The sequence below is a fragment of the Nomascus leucogenys genome, chromosome 5, assembly GCF_006542625.1.
Source record: "Nomascus leucogenys isolate Asia chromosome 5, Asia_NLE_v1, whole genome shotgun sequence".
NCBI classification, from domain to species: Eukaryota; Metazoa; Chordata; class Mammalia; order Primates; family Hylobatidae; genus Nomascus; species Nomascus leucogenys.
The window spans coordinates 69,727,402-69,744,141 of NC_044385.1; the positions used below are offsets into that span (position 1 = coordinate 69,727,402).

The window sequence follows — 16,740 nt, forward strand, 5'->3', positions numbered from 1 at the left end:
AATATCCTTGATGAATGTAAGTGCAAAAATTCTCAACAAAATACTAGCAACTTTTTTGCTAGCAAAAAATACTAGCAAACCAAATTCAACAGCAGTATGCAGTATGCTGTTGAATTTGGAAGCCTCATACTTCCTGATGTCGAAATGTAACAACAAACTCTCTATATATTATATATAGAGTTTCAGTCATGCAAGATGAAAAAATTGTAATATATAAAGCTACAGTAGTCAGAATGGCATGGTACTGACATAAAGGCAGATACATGGACCAATGGAACAGGATAGAGAGTCCAGAAATAAACCCATATATATGGGATCAAATTATATTCAACAAGGGTTCCAAGACTCCACAAAAGTGTAAGAACTTATTCTTCAATAAATTGTGTTGGGAAAACTGTATATCCACATGCCACAGAACAAAACTGGATCCTTATTTTATACCATACACCAAAACCAACACAAAATGAATTAAACAAATATAAGATTTGAAACTACACAACTACTAGAAGAAAACCCAGGGAAAAAGCTCCATAATATTTGGTCTTGGCTGTGATTTCTTAGATATCGCAAGAAAAGAACAGGTAACAAAACAAACACAGACAAGTAGAATTATATCAAATTAAAAGGCTTCCATGCAGCAAAGGAAGCAATCAACAGAGTGAAAAGGCAACTTACGGAATGGGAAAAAATTTGCAAACCACATATCTGATAAGGGGTTAATATATTAAATATATAATAAACTTCTACAACTCAACTGCAAAATATCCAAATAATATAATTTAAAAATGGGCAAAGGACTTGAATAGACATTTCTCCCAAGAAGACATATAAATGGCCAACAGATACATGAAATGATACTCAAAATCACTAATTATCCAGGAAATACAAATCAAAACCACAATGAAATATCACCTCAAGATGGTTATTATTTAAAAAAATAGACAAGGGTTAGTAAAGATGTGGAGAAATTGGAACCTTTGTAAACTGAGGGTGAGAATACAAAATGGTAGTTCTGCTATGCAGTATGAAGATTCCTCCACAAATTAAAAATAGAACTACCGTATGATCCAGCAATTTCACTTCTGGGTACATATCAAAAAAACTGAAAACAGGATCTTGTAGAGATATTTACACACTCATGTTCACTGCAGCATTATTCTCAATAGCTAAGATATGGAAACAACCTAAATGCCCACTGACAAATGAATGAGTAAACACAGTCTACATGTAGAACAGAAGATTATTAAGCCTAACAAGGAAAATCCTGTCATACGTGACAACATGGATAAACTAAGGTCATTAGGCTAAGTGAAACAAGCCAGTCACCGAAGGACAAGTACTGCATGATTTCATTCATATGAAGTACCTGAAGTAGTCAAACTCATAGAATAAGGTAAAATTGTAGTTGCCAGAGCGGAAGGGAGGAGAATCAGGGAGTTGCTTTACAACAGGTATAGCACTTTAGTTATGCAAGATGAAAAAATTGTAAGGATTTGCTGTACAACATGCAGAGAGTTAACAACACTAAAGTATGCACTTAAAAATTTGTTAAAGGGTAGATTTCATGTTTTTTGTGTGTGTGTGTGTGTGTGTGTGTGTCTGTGTTTTAACCACAATAAATGAAAAAAAAAAAAACTAAGAAAAAAAGGAAATTGGATCCCTGGGTATGAAGGTTTAAAAACAAATGGATTTTTATTGGTTTCAGACAGTTCACGCAGAATCTTGCTTGTAGACTAGGGAGGAGCATTTAGGTAACTTCTCACGTCCTTTCCAGCACTTCTGTTTCTATGGATACAGTTATTAGGTTCCAACACACTGTGATATCCTACTGAATTGACAGGCTAGAGAGCTGAGGATGGAGGCACAACTTCCCATCTACCCCACACCCTAGTAAATACCCCCTGCCTCACTGTTCAATGGGGGTTAACAACTTCCCATCTACCCCATACCCTAGTAAATACCCCCTGCCTCACTGTTCAATGGGGGTTAACAACTTCCCATCTACCCCATACCCTAGTAAATACTCCCTGCCTCACTGTTCAATGGGGGTTAATCATGAGGCCCAACAGCGAAGGGTACAGTGGGAAAACTGGAGTCTAGCCCAGTACTACAGTAAAATCTACTTTGATTCTTAGTAGAAATAAAAGAAATAAAAAAAGTAGAACCACAGTAAAGGGCTACTAAGAGAGAAAGCATTTGTCACCGTGGACAGAATAAAAGTACCATCAAATGAAATAAACGACTATGGGAAAAGATGTGTCATGCTAGAAAGTACTGTGTTCCTTCCCCTTTGCTCTTCATTTAGTTTTCATCCACTCAATGTACCAAGCCTTACCCTATATCCTGTTTCTTTTTCCAGCTTTGAAAGATGCATGGACTGAATTTAGCCTTTGGTTAGGTCTTTGTCAGAAAGTACCTTCAAAATAAAGGTGTTTTACTTGGTACTATCTCAACAGCAAACATGTATTTCCAAAATGAAATGCTTGCTCTACTAGCAAGCTTTTTCTCTGAGTAAGCAACAATATTGTTAGTAATTTTTCAAACTGTTAATACACATACACACACACACACAAAATCCCAAACAAGTCCTATTCTATCATTTGTAAATCATAGGGTGAATAGCCTCTGGTAGAACTAAGTGAAAACAGGGCACTGAGTTTTTATAATTTGAAAAATGATAATACTAGTTGATATTGACAAATTCAGTTTCGATTTTCAATGTTTCAAAATATAATTTATCCACAAGGTTTTAAACAATTGAAAGTACTTAACTAAATCTGATATATGTAGATGCTTGGCATAAATTTATTGACTCTATTCAGTTAGAATTTATAAACACAAAAATAAAATTTGTTTTAAGCCAATGTGGGGTATATTTTATTTCTAATATCCTTGTTACATTCCACAGGGTATACATAAATATGACAAAATATTTATTTTCATTTAAATCTAACTTTCAATGAAATTAAGAAATGAAAATCTGTTTAAAATCTACTCCCAGAGTTCTAATTGAAATAGAGTACAAATATTTTCCATTAAAAAACATCCCTCAAACTTAATATCTTCAGTAAGAAAAATGAAAAAATTAACACAAACCTCAAAACTGCCAGCAGCTCAGAAGACAAATGTGTTCTCTGGGGGACTTGATTGAAACCATGTATTCATAAAAGTCTTTTAAATGTATGCTCTTCACAAAGGAAGTCCCATGCAAGACAGCGTGGTTCTGACATACCAGAGGCTTCTGGAAGCAAAGAAAAGCACACCGTTAGGATATGTCTGAAGTACCATTACTGCCTGTAATGGTATTATTATCACTTGTATGTATTATCAGCATGATGTTATTAATTTCTATCAATTTTGTACCCCAAATCATCTTATTCATCAATGGCAGAGTGGGACAGTAACCTTTCAGTATCATATTTAGAAATTTCTAAAGGTCAGGAGTATTTATAACTAAGCAAACCTCTGCTTTTCCTCTTATTTAGGCTGGGATTGAATAACTGTGGGCAGGGTATGAGCACAAGATGGGTAACAGTATTTACTGAGTGCCTACCAGATATAAGGCACTGTGCAAGTGGCTTTTAAATCTGGGATCTTTAATACAAACAACACTGCAGTTGAAAAGTATTGGCTCCATTTTACAGATGAGAAAAAAATGCACAGATTGCTGACCTCAGGCTTAGAACCTGTAACCATCAAAGTTCAAAGGCCTCAGAGCAGGTACTTTCCCTCATCTCACTCTGTAGCCTTGGTGATTTAGAAAAATATTTCCCAAACAGAACTGACAAGAGAACAGATAATGCTGCAACACACTAAATTAATTCAAATATTACTAATTAATTAAGAACTTGTCTTGCCTAATTTACTTTAGTTTTATATTAAATACTGTCTTATTCAGTCAGGCCCACATAAATACAAATGCCCAGCTTTAAGCAGTATATTTTTTTCTACCAACTTTTCTTCGTTAGGCAAAGAGAGAACTTGCTGGAAACTGAGAAGCTCCTTTGTGTTTGGTGTGGGATTACATGCAGCGCTACATCAAGGCTGGCACTGCAAACTTCTCATCTTCCTCTGGCCCATCCATGTGACCCACAGTTCCTCCGCTGTCCTGATGAATGAGAACACTTAGTCTTCCTGATTGCATCAGGAACTGAGCCCACATCCTCTGTGGCTATTACTGAGTGATATTACTGTATCTCTTTGGGGCTACATTCACCTTAATGGCTGAGGGTGACAAAGCGAGGGCTCTAGTTGGATTTCCATTCTCGTTTTTAGTCAGCTATCTCTATGTTTGTTTCTGATGGTTCCAGTGCAACACAGAGACCCCCCGCAACTTACCCACCACCAGCTGTCCCAGTACCCACTCTCACACTGTGTTGCAGGGCTACTGCTCACCAAATAAATGCTTCAACACATCCCTTGAAATGATAGCTTTGGATGCCACAGACTTTTGTCTGTCCTGAACCTTTTAGCTCATGGCCCCACCACAGGACCAAAAGTCCCTTAGAGAGACTAGAAAATGATGGAGCCAGGAAGGTCATGCGTAACTTTTGAAATTTTTAGTTTATTGGATTTTAGGCCACAAAAGCTTCAGTCATGAATAAAGAAACAAGGGAAAATGATCGATGGTATTTTCAAGTTCTACAGAACCAGAGCCTAGGATTATCACACAAGGAAAAAAGAAAAAGAACAGAGGAAAACAGAGCTAGTTTATCTTTGCATGAAAGAAGAAAGGTGAGCTTGACAAAGAATGAAGAAAAAAGACTTGAACCAGTGGATCTAAACTAAGTGAGAGGAATGTGAAATGAATAGCAACTCTTCTTAAAACCTCATACACTAGTATTCTGTTTACTTCACACCACTCAGAAACAAATTTTCAGGCCGGGCACGGTGGCCCACGCCTGTAATCCCAGCACTTTGAGAGGCCAAGGCGGGCAGATCACTTCAGTACAGAAGTTTGAGACCAGCCTGGCCAAAGTGGTGAAACCCTGTCTCTACAAAAAATACAAAAATTGGCCAGGTGCGGTGGTTCATGCCTGTAATCCCAGCACTTTGGGAGGCCAAGGTCGGTGGATCATGAGGTCAGGAGATGGAGACCATCCTGGCTAACACTGTGAAAGCCCGTCTCTACTAAAAACACAAAAAATTAGCCGAGCATGGTGGCAGGTGCCTGTAGTCCCAGCTACTTGGGAGGCTGAGGCAGGAGAATGGTGTGAACCCAGGAGGCAGAGCTTGCAGTGATCCGAGATTGCACCACTGCACTCCAGCCCTGGGAGACAGAGTGAGACTTCGTCTCAAAAACAAAAACAAAAAACAAAAATTAGCCAGGTGTGGTGGTGCATACCTTTTAATCCTGTCTAATCAGGAGGCTGAGGCACGAGAATCACTTGAACCCAGGAGGCGGAGGCTGCAGTGAGCCAAGATGGCACCACTGCACTTGGGCCTGGGCAAGTAAGTGAGACTCTCTCAAAAAAATAAAAATAAATAAAAACAAAAAAAACAACAAAAAAACCAACAACCAAATTTTCAGATTAAATGCCTAAACTAGTAGGCCATTTTTTATAAAATCCTAATGGCAATTTTTAAACATTCATTCAGCCACTATTCATTATATACTTATGAGCCAAACAATAAGTTGGAAAATTCCAGGAACACTGCAGTAATCAAGATAGTCTTTTAGTCAAGCATCTTAACTGTCTTGTAGAGAGATACAACTAGGATGACAAAAACCATAAAAAGGTGGTACCAGTAGGTGTTTGTAATAATGGGATCTGAAACCAAACTGGCTGGGGGTGTTCCTGCTTCATTACTTCCTGGCTGTATGATCTTCGGCAAGGTACTAAAACTGTATAACTTAGCCTCCTTATCTGCAGGATGTATTTCCCACAAAGGCTGTTCGAGGATTAAGAGAAGCCACATAAAGTGCTTTGTGCACTGAGTAACATACAATAAGAACTCATCAAAAGTTAGGAAATGTTGGTGGGATGCAGTGGCTCACGCCTCTAATCCCAGCACTTTGGGAGGCCAAGGCAGGCAGATCACTTGAGGTCAGGAGTTCGAGACCAGCCTGGCCAACATGATGAAACCCCATCTCTACTAAATACAAAAATTAGCCAGGTATGGTGGTGCATGCCTGTAATCTCAGCTACTCAGGAGGCTGAGGCAGGGAGAATTGCTTGAACCTGGGAAGTGGAAGTTGCAGTGGGCTGAGATCGTGCCACTGCACTCCATCCTGGGTGACAAAGTGAGACTCTGTCTCAAAAAAAAAAAAAAAAAAGTTAGGAAATATTAGTAGTAGTGTTGTATAACAGATCATGGGTGGTATCAGTGATGGAAAATGTGCTATGAAGCTCAGAGGAATTGGAGATCCTCTCTGTTGGGGATGAATGGAATCAAGAAGGCTTCAGTGAAGAAAGTAGCATTTAAGATCAACTATAAGTAAACAGACAGACATGATTAGGCATTTACAGAAATTCTATTATAATTGAAAAGCCAGAATATTATATACTTTAGAAAAACATAGATTCATGAAATTAGACATTATTTTCCAGGATTTGGTGTGAAAGTAGATACCTAACCTAACAACACAGCCAGGTCATAGTACAAAGAAAATCAATGTACCGCTACCAAGAGAGGTACACAATCCCATGGGGTCCTGTTCTATTTAACTGTAATCCAAAAATGACACCATGGCTTTTAATGGAGCTTGGCAAGCTCTAGACATGCCAATTTTAAACTTAGCCTTAAATTTAAATCATAGGGCTTGAGACTCAAATCTCCAATGTGACCTTTCCTGGGTATTGTTCAAGAAAACATGTCTGTCACTGTGGACAGAAACCATACGCCCTTTTACTCTGGAAAGTATAATGAAAAGATGTACTGTATTTTACGAGCACAGAGCCACAAAATGATGGTGGCTATAATTCCCTAGAAGCAATAAAAGCAAAGACTGTTTGATTTGTAACATTCATTTAGAAATGTCTTATTGCATTAATGAATATTCTTATTTCCCCCATATTCGGGACTTTAATTCAAAAAAAAGCTTGGCAGGAATCTCATCATTTATAGATTTAACATATAGTTCCTCTGGATACATTCATTTTGCAAGGGCTCACTGAGCCACACTACTTTGTCCTTGCCAGACCCATACAATATTGTACTGAACAGAGGAGCTAAAAGCCCACAGTGGCTTGAATTCTCCTATACCCTCCCTGTTTCCTAGCCATGGAAGGTCTAATCAAGGAGAGTTCTATGGTTGAAATGTGTTCAGGTGTTGCCAATGTGATAGTGTGAAGAGGTACAGCCTTTAAGAGATGATTAGGCCATGAGGACTCCTCCCTCATGAATGTGATCAAGGCCCTTATGAAAGAGGCTTCACACAGCATTCAGGTAGCTGGCCCTTCTGCCTTCCACCATGTGCAAACACAGCAATATTCCCCTCCAGAGAAACCATCTTGGAAGTGGAGAGCAGCTGGCACCACAGACAACGGAATCTTCTGGTGTCTTAATCTTGAACTTTCTAGCCTCCAGGACTGTGAGAAAATAAATTTCTATTCTTTATAAATTACCTAATCAATGGTATTTGTTATAGGAACAACAAACAAAGGCAGAAATTGGTACCAGAAGAATGGGATGATGCTGTAATAAATACCTAAAAATGTAGAACCAGCTTTGGAATTGGGTAATGTGTAGAAGCTGGAATGGTAATGGGTAAATGCTGGGAAAAGCCTGTACCATCATGCACAGAACATTAAGGGCAATTGTGGTGAGGGCTAAGAAGAAGCAGAAGACCAGAGAAAGCCTGACTTTCTTATGGATTACTTAAGTGGTTGTGAACAGAATGTTGGTATAAACATGAACAGTAAAGATTATTCTGTTGAGATCTCAGATGGACATAAGAAACAGGGTACTGGAAGCTGGAGGAAGGGCCGTCTTTGTTATAAAATGGCAAAGAATTATGCTGAATTCTGTCCTGTCCTAGGACTCTGTGAAATGCAGAACTTAAAAGCAATTAACTAGAATATTTGGTGGAGTAAATTCTGAATTTTCCATTATTTCAAATTGTGAGCATTTGGGAAATTTTCAGCTTGGACATGTGGAGAAAGAAAAGTAAGTGCGTTTAGAAGAGAAAACCAAGTGCATGACCAAGTGACTGTTTGGTAAGGAGATTAGTATGGATAGAAGAAAGCCAGGTGCTTTAGAAGAAAGCCAGGAGCCACTGACAATGGACCAATGGCTCTAAACACATTTTGAAGATCTTTGAGGCTGCCCCTCCCATCACGGGCCCAGAGTGCTAGGGCTTTGAGGGCAGAATGGTTTTGAGGAAGGGGCCCAGGGTGCCTGGGGGAGCTGGGGACTCACTGCCCAGGGCAATCTCAAGTCTCTGCTCCCCACATTTTGGTACAGCATTCCTCAGCCTCCCCAGCTGTGGCTTGAGTGGACCCAGCTGCAGCTGTAAACCTCGGCAGCCTCCATATGGTCGTAATTCTGAGGCTTACAGAGTGCAAGAGCTGTGAGGCACGGCTGCTTCCGCCTAGATTTCAAAGGATGTCTCAGGCAGCCTTGGGACCTAGGCATGAACTTGCTTGCCACGGAGGTGGGGCCATGGCAGAGACCCTTCACTAGTGAAATGACTAGTGGAACTGTGGCATCAGAGCCACTGCAGAGAGGCCCCAGTAGGGCAATCCTTAGTGCAGCCATGGGGGTAGCTTCACTCATAAAATCCCACTATTGTAGAGCCACAGCATGCAACTCCAGCTTGAGAGAGCTACAAGGGCTGAACTCCAACCCGCGAGAGCTGCTTCATGGGCTATGCTCAACAGTGTTGTCATAGAAAGGTCTCCTGGAGCCCTGGAGACCCAACCCACCTGAGTAGGTCTTGAAGGGAAGATACGAAGTAAAAGATTACTTTCAAGTCTTAAGATTTAATGTTTGCCTTGTTGGGTTTTAGACTTACTTGGGACCTGTTACCCCTTTCTTCTTTGCTATTTCTCCCTTTTGGAATGGAAATGTCTAACCTATGTCTGTCCCATCATTGTATTTTACTTTATTTTTGAGACAGAATCTCGCTCTGTCACCCAGGCTGGAATGCAGTGGCATGATGTCGGCTCACCGCAACCTCCACCTCCTGGGTTCAAGCGATTCTCCTGCCTCAGCCTCCTGAGTAGCTGAGATTACAGGTGTCTGCCCCCACGCCCAGTTAAATTTTTTTTGTATTTTTGGTAGAGACAGGATTTCATCATGTTGGCCAGGCTGGTCTCGAACTCCTGGCCTCAAGTGATCCACCTGCCTCGGCCTCCCAAAGTGCTGGGATTACAGGCATAAGCCATTGCGCCCAGTCCCATCATTGTATTAATATTTTAGAAGCGCATAACTTGTTTAACTTCACAGGTTCATAGCAGGAGAGCAATCTGCCTTGACATGAATTGTGCCTTGAGTCTCACTCATATGGGATTTAGATGAGACTCTGGATTTTAGACTTTGAGTTGATGCTAGAACAAGTTTAGACTGGGCTACTGGGATGGAATCAATGTATTTTGCATGTGAGAGGACATAAATTCGGGACAGGGGCCAGGGTGGAATACTATGGTTAAAATGTGTCCCCTTCAAAATTCAGGTGTTGCCAATGTGATAGTATTAAGAAATTGGGCTTTTAAGAGGTGATTAGGCCATAGGGACTCCTCCCAGGTAAATGAGATTAAGGCCCTTATTAAAAAATGTTTCACACAGCATTTGGATAATTGCTCTTCTGCCTTCTGCCATGTGAGGGCAAAGGGTTCCTCCCTTCCAGAATAACCATCTTGGAAGAAAGCTTCCCTTTCCAGAAAACTGAACCTGCCAGTGCATTCATCTTGAACTTTTCAGCCTCCAGAACTGTGAACAAATTTTTATGCTTTATAAATTACCCCATCTGTTGTATTTTGGTACAGCAGCACAAATAGACTAAGAGAGTGAGCCTGCAATGGAGTATCCTTCTTTATTCCTTTCACTGAAAACCTGTCAACACTATTTTCCATTCATTCCAACTCATAACATCACAATTTATGCACTACCATTGTGTCAATTCATTCTTAGATTGCTATAAAGAAATATCTGAGGCTGGGTAATTCACAAGGAAAAATTTATTTTGGCTTATGGTTCTGCAGCCTATACAGGAGGCATGGTGCTGGTGTCTGCTTCTGGTGCATCCTCAAGAAGCTTACTATCATGGTGGAAGGCAAATGGGAGCAGGTCCATCACATGATGAGAACAGGGACAAGAGAGAAAAGGGAGAGGTCCCAGAGTCTTTTAAACAACCAGATCTTGCATGGACTTAGTGAGAACTCACCTATCACAAAGGGCATGGTGCTAAACCATTCATGAGGGATCCACCCCCATGATCCCATCACCTCCTACCAGGCCCCACCTTCAGCATTGGGAATCACATTTCAAAATGAGATTTGGAGGGGACAAACATCCAAATCATATCAACCATAACTTCTAGCTAGTATTTATTCTTGTAGTTCATCCTGAAAAAAGCCCAAAATGGGTCATCCTCAGGCTATAATGGTGATAAACATTTGAACTAAAGTGAATAAGGCAGGGCACTGTGGCTCACGCCAGTAATCCCAGCACTCTGGGAGGCTGGGGCAGGCAGATCATTTGAGGTCAGGAGTTTGAGACCAGCCTGGCCAACATGGTGAAACCCTGTCTCTACTAAAAGTACAAAAATGGCCAGGTATGGTGATGTGTGCCTGTAGTCCCAGTTACTTGAGAGACGGAGGCAGGAGAATGGCTTGAACCCAGGAGGTGGAGACTGCAGTGAGCTAACACCACTGCACTCCAGCCAAGGCAACAGAGTGAGATTCCATCTCAAAAATAATAAAATAAGTGAGTAAATACATAGATGAGATAATTCTTAAAATGTAACTCTAATTATGTACGTCCACTACTGAAGAACTTACAAGGGCTCCCTATTTTCCAAAGATCAGACCTAAGTTATTCACCAGAAATATCTGTTCCCACCATCCTCTGTAATCTCAAAACAGACTATTTCTGACCAAAACCCTTGGATCAAGTAGAAATGGTCTGCTCATTATGTTATATAGTGAATCTCAACTACAGGTGCATCACAGGTGCATGGGGTGTCACCTATGACAAAAGTGATAAATGACATCTCTCTTGCCCTCTTTCTCTGATCAGCTGCTACTTTGTGAACCACCCTATGGAGAGGCCCATTTGGAAAGAAACTGAGGGATGTTTCCAAGACAACAGCCAGTAAGAAACTTGGGCCCTTTATCTATTAGCCTATGAGAAACTAAATCCTACCAACAACCAATGAGCTTGGAAATACATTCTGCCCCAGTTAGGCAGAGATGCTGTAGATGCTGCTCTAGTTGAGATGACTACAGGCCTGGCCATTGCTTTGACTGAAGCCTTGTGAGAGACCCAGAGCTGGAGGACCCAGCTAAGGCATGCTCAGATTCCTGACTGTTGTTTAAGCAAAATTAAAATAGGGGGTCAGGCCTGAAAAATTCCTGAGCAAATACAACCAGAGGCCTTAAAAATAGCCTTAATCTTGCTTAAATTGCCAACATAAGCAAAACTTAACTTGGGTCACTTCTGATAAATGCTTACATTAGAACTAAAACTTAACCCCAGTGCATCGTAAGCAGCTAATGAACATAATTATGTGACTAGGGACTTTCCAAGAAAGTACCAAAGAAAAGGCCATTTTGTAATTGCAAACCAGTCAAATAATTTTATTTTACCTTAGCATGTTCCCAATAAATACTTGCCTCATTCTGTCATTGAGACACTAAACCTCTTGCAATCTGGTGTTCTCCATCCATAAATTATTTCTTACTCAAACTCTTTAAAATTTTATGCCTTAAATTTTAATGCAGTGATAATTTTATGTTGTTAACTTGGCTAGGCCATAGTACCTAGATATTTGCAAACACAAGTCTAGATGTTACTGTGAAGATGTTAAAATTAACATTTAATTAGTAGACACTGAGTAAAGCAGATTACTTTCCATAATGTGGGTGGGCCTTATCTAATCAGTTGAAGGACATAAGGCAAAACAGACTGAGGTCCCCCAAGAAAGGGAATTCTGCCTCCAGACTGTCTTTGGATTTGAGCTTCTTCCCTAGATCTCCAGCCTGCTGGCCTACCCTGCAGATTTTGGACTTGCCAGTGTCTATAACTACATGAGCTAATTCCTTAAAATATCTTAAGATACTCTCTCTCTCTCTCCCCCCCCTCCCCCTCCCTCTCCTGTTGGTTCTGTTTCTCTGGAGAACCTTGACTGTTGACATAGAACTGATAGGATCTATACAGAGAGAGATGTATAATAAGGGATTTATTAGGGGAATTGGCTTACTTGATTATGGAGGCTGAGAAGTTCCATGATAGGCCAGCCATCTGGAAGCTGGAGAACAAGAGAAGCTGATAGCAAGGCTCCATTCAAGTCTGAAGGCCTTAGAACCAAGAAAGTAGTAACTCTCACACCAAGCCCAAAGGCCCAGGAGCCTAGGGGCATTGCTGGTGTAAGTCCTGGAGTCCAACCACAACAGAGTCTGGACTTCTGACATCCAACGGCAGAAGGAAAACGGCGTCCTGGCTCCCCGAAAGAGCAAGAATTCACCATTCCATTGCCTTCTTTTTCCTTCTGGGACCCCAGTTGATTGGATAGTACCCACCCACATTGAAGGCAGATCTTCCCCATTCAGTCCACTGACTCAAATGCTAATCTCTCCTGGAAACACCTTCACAGATTCCCCTGGGGGCAGCCCTATCATTCTAATCAAATGCCAAAACAGTCCATCTGGGTTTCCCTTTCATCAGGAGAAGGACAAGCTCAGTGCCTATTGAAGCACTAAGAATAATTAATGCTTTATCAGCTCTCTGGGTATCCCTTTGTTTTAGTCTATTCTCATGCTGCTATAAAGAACTGCTTGAGGCTGGGTAATTTAGAAAGGAAACAGGTTTAATTGACTCACAGTTCTGCATGGCTGGGGAGGCATCAGGAAACTTACAGTAATGGCAGAAGGTGAAGGGTAAGCAAGGCATCTTCTTCACAAGGTGCAGGAGGGAAAATAAACAGAGGAACTACCAAATACTTATAAAACCATCAGATCTCATGAGAACTCACTATCATGAGAATGGCATGGGGAAAACTGCCCTTATGATTCAATTTCCTCCATCTGGTCTCTCCCTTGACATGTGGGGATTATGGGGATTCAAATTCAAGATGAGATTTTGAGTGGGGACACAACCAAACCATATCACTCTTAGACCAGTCACATTGACACCCAATCAACCATTACAATAATCACAATTAACTAATATGAAGACCTACAGATACTGTGAGACTAATATGACAGCCCTCCCATCACATTTATCACATTGAATTATAATTTTTGGATTCCTCTCTAATATGGTAAGCTTCACATTCTGTCAAGGCGGAGACCACGTACATCATGTTTGCAAACAAATCTTGCACTGTGTCCAGCATAGTGCACTACATTCTTATTAAACAAATGAGTCAAAAATAAAGCTTCACCAGCAGTGTCTTCATATAACCCAAGAAAATGATGGAACAGTCCCCCAACTAACTGTTTATGATTTATTTGTATCTTTACTGAAGGTACCTTTAACAAATATTGTAAAAAGGCACGTATATTCACTCTTTCACAATAATAAACGAAATAGTAGAGATGAGACAAATCATGACACACGGGAGTGACACACAGAGTGGAGTTTTATGGAGTCGGAGAATAAGATGATTGTGAAATTGAGAATAACAAATTTGAAATTTTGTAGGCTGGTTTAGAGCTCTCAGAAGTATCAGATTTGTATCAGATTTCAATTAAAAGTGTTTTTGAAGATGAACGTGGCATCAAAGTTTAGAGTAGGAAAAAAGGCTATTGCTATTTGAATAGATCAATTAGATAGCAGTGGAAATATAAAGGTAGGGTTGGATGGAAGAAAATGCAGAGAAAAAATTCCATCAATTAGATGAAATGCATAATGAGAAAAAAAGATGTAGTCAAAGATTATAAGAATATTTTGAGCCTAGGTGTGGGGGAGACTGTAAGAACACTGACAGAATGTGGAGATTCAAGAGGGGAGCTGGTATATGTCTGCATGCTTAGGGAGTATAAAATGATAGTGACTTTACTTTGAGATATGCCAAGTTTGAGAAATGCCACATTCCTTCCTATGTTTTATGAATACAGAAAATCTAAGTTTGATAAATCTTTCACCAAAGATCAATATAGACTATCAAAGACTATCTTTAATTTATTGTTTAGCAAGTATAATATATGGTAAAATGCACTGATCTTAGGTGTACAGTTCACTAGGCTTTGATAAATGTACCTTCCCAAATAACCTACACACAAGTCAAGATACAAAACATTTCCATCACCCAAGAAAGTTTCCTTCTAGTCAAGCCCCACTCAAATGTGAAATTCCAATGTCTCTCACCATAAATGGCTTTGCCTATACTTGAACTTCATACATAATCATACAGTATACCAGATAGTATATGTTCTTTTATGCCTGGTTCCTTTTGTTCCATGTAATGATTATAATTCTTGTTAAATCTTCCAGTAGTTAATTCATAAGTATTCCATTGTATAAATGATGAGTAACCTACTTCATGTAATATTACATTATATGAATTTACCATAACTTATCCATTCTCCTGTCTATGGTCATTTGGCTTGATCCAGTATTTGGCTATTAATAAACAAGGCTATTATGAACATTCTTATCAGGGCTTTATGTTCTTATACAAAGCCATATATCCTTTCATTCTTAAGTAAATAGGTGTGAGGTTGCCAGGACATAGTTAAGATACATGTTTAAGTTTATAAGGAAACACGAGTTTTCAAAAAAATCCTGTAATATGTTATACTCTCAGGAGCACGGTACAAGAATTTCAGTATTACCACATCCTCAACAGTGTTTGGTGAGCTCAGTCCTTCTAGTGGATGTGAAGTGGTACTTAAATTTACATTTCCTTCATGGCTAATGATGTCATTATTATGCCTTCAAATGTTTATTAAACATTCTTATCTTCTTTTGTGAAGGTTCTGTTTAAGTAATTTGCCAAATGGAAGAAAAATATTTTCTTTGTATTTTTTGAGTTGTAAAGGTTTGTTATATATTCTTTTTTTTTTTATTATACTTTAGGTTTTAGGGTACATGTGCACAATGTGCAGGTTTGTCACATATGTATCCATGTGCCATGTTGATTTCCTGCACCCATTAACTCGTCATTTAGCATTAGGTATATCTCCTAATGCTGTCCCTCTCCCCTCCCCCAACCCCACAACACCCGGAGTGTGATGTTCCCCTTCCTGTGTCCATGAGTTCTCATTGTTCAATTCCCACCTATGAGTGAGAACATGCAGTGTTTGGTTTTTTGTCCTTGCGATAGTTTACTGAGAATGATGTTTTCCAGTTTCATCCATGTCCCTACAAAGGACATGAACTCATCAATTTACAAGAAAAAAACAAACAACCCCATCAAAAAGTGGGCAAAGGACATGAACAGACACTTCTCAAAAGAAGACATTTATGCAGCCAAAAAACACATGAAGAAATGCTCATCATCACTGGCCATCAGAGAAATGCAAATCAAAACCACAGTGAGATACCATCTCACACCAGTTAGAATGGCCATCATTAAAAAATCAGGAAACAAGGCCGGGCGTGGTGGCTCACGCTTGTAATCCCAGCACTTTGGGAGGCCGAGGCGGGCGGATCACGAGTTCAGGAGATCGAGACCACGGTGAAACCCCATCTCTACTAAAAATACAAAAAAATTAGCCAGGCGTAGTGGCGGGCGCCTGTAGTCCCAGCTACTCGGAGAGGCTGAGGCAGGAGAATGGCATGAACCCAGGAGGCAGAGCTTGCAGTGAGCCGAGAGCGCGCCACTGCACTCCAGCCTGGGTGACAGAGCGAGACTCTGTCTCAAAAAAAAAAAAAAAAAAAAATCAGGAAACAACAGGTGCTGGAGAGGATGTGGAGAAATAGGAACACTTTTACACTGTTGGTGGGACTGTAAACTAGTTCAACCATTGTGGAAGTCAGTGTGGCGATTCCTCAGGGATCTAGAACTAGAAATACCATTTGACTCAGCCATCCCATTACTGGGTATATACCCAAAGGACTATAAATCATGCTGCTATAAAGACACATGCACACATATGTTTATTGCAGCACTATTCACAATAGCAAAGAGTTGGAACCAACCCAAATGTCCAACAATGATAGACTGGATTAAGAAAATGTGGCACATATACACCATGGAATACTATGCAGCCATAAAAAAGGTTTGTTATATATTCTAGATTCAATTCCTTTTTCATACATATCTTTTGCAAACTATTAATATTTTCCCTTTCTGTGGCTTACCTATTAAAAATGTTTTTTTATATGGAGTCTTTAATGTTTGTGGAGTGTAGTTTACTGATTTTTTTCTATAATGTCAGTGGCTTTTAGTAACCTAAGAAATAGTTATCATCTTTTGGCTTTTTCTAGAAATCTTATAAATTTTACTTTCATGTAAAGATCTAATTCAAAGTGTATACTTTGAATCAATTTTTGTGTATGGTCTGAAGAAGGTGTTAAGGTTCATTTTGTTTCTATAATTGCTCTAGCAATTGGCTCTTTTACTTTCTTTTTTTTTTTTTTTTAAGAGACTGGGTCTTACTCTGGTTGCCCAGGCTAGAGTGTAGTGGAACA

At 39.8% G+C, this 16,740-nt stretch overlaps 1 protein-coding gene across 3 annotated transcripts in view; it reads right to left on the reverse strand.

Moving 5' to 3' along the window:
• ENOX1 (ecto-NOX disulfide-thiol exchanger 1) overlaps positions 1-16,740 on the reverse strand; it is a 597,960-nt gene that overhangs the window by 275,947 nt on the left and 305,273 nt on the right. For all 3 annotated transcript variants that reach the window (XM_030813342.1, XM_030813340.1, XM_030813341.1), the window contains one exon: positions 3,097-3,241. The gene's annotated coding sequence lies outside the window, so the exon portion shown is untranslated. The remainder of the gene's footprint in view (positions 1-3,096; positions 3,242-16,740) is intronic.